Genomic DNA, 996 nt, shown 5'->3' on the forward strand with positions numbered 1-996 from the left:
AACCACTGGCCCCACCATTGTAACCGCTGGCCCCAACATTGTAACCACTGGCCCCATCATTGTAACCACTGGCCCCAACATTGTAACCACTGGCCCCACCATTGTAACCACTGGCCCAAGAGCATTCGTCCAAAGAAATCGACTAATCATGAAGAAAATGAACGCATCTGTTGCAATAGTAATTTATGCAATTACATTACAACTTGTACTACAACATTTGAATCATCAGTTCTTCCTCATTTTCCTCAATTATTCATATTTGGTTTATTACAATAAAGATATTGTGGTCATTGTTAAAAAATGTGTGCTATTATTATGAGTATTATTATTTGTATAATGCGCTTTCTGCCTTCCCGTAGAAATGTAATGCCTATGTAACAGATTAGATTAGAACCTTCATTATCCTAAACGGCTAACTCCCTATAGCCACTATACCTTATATTTTCTACTCTTCACTTACTTGTCAGCACAGGTCGGCATCGATGTACAGAGCCGACAAAAGACCTTGTTTATATCATCATATTGAAGCCAACTCCATCGATCAAGCTGGCTGAAACTTTCTCTCCTTCTTCTTCTCATGCTCCCTCTCACTCTCCATGAACTCCTCCGGTGACATTCTTTTATTTGAAGATTGTTTTTTGCCCGGCGCTTGGCCAGTTACCGCTGGTATTAAAAACATTTTGGCGAATGGTTAGGTGGCGAGAAAGTCTGTAGTGAACGAGCGCGCTCCCACACGGGACAACTGCCTCACGAAACGCTATGTTGTAGCGTTAATAAACGAAACAATTTAACAAAATTGCTAGTCAAAATACCAACACCACAGGACCAGTTATTTTTTTAAAGCAATATTTTTAATGGCCGGAGCAGACAAGTGGAAAGTACGTTATGCTGGCACGGGGTGTCTAAATAGTGCTTCCGGGCCCTGACTTGTATATAGACCAGTGTTTCCCACAGAATTTGATTCTATTTGTGGGGGCACCGCACCCCCATAAATCA

This window comes from Notothenia coriiceps, unplaced genomic scaffold (genome assembly GCF_000735185.1).
Source record: "Notothenia coriiceps isolate Sejong01 unplaced genomic scaffold, NC01 NC01_scaffold00026421, whole genome shotgun sequence".
Classification (NCBI taxonomy): Eukaryota; Metazoa; Chordata; class Actinopteri; order Perciformes; family Nototheniidae; genus Notothenia; species Notothenia coriiceps.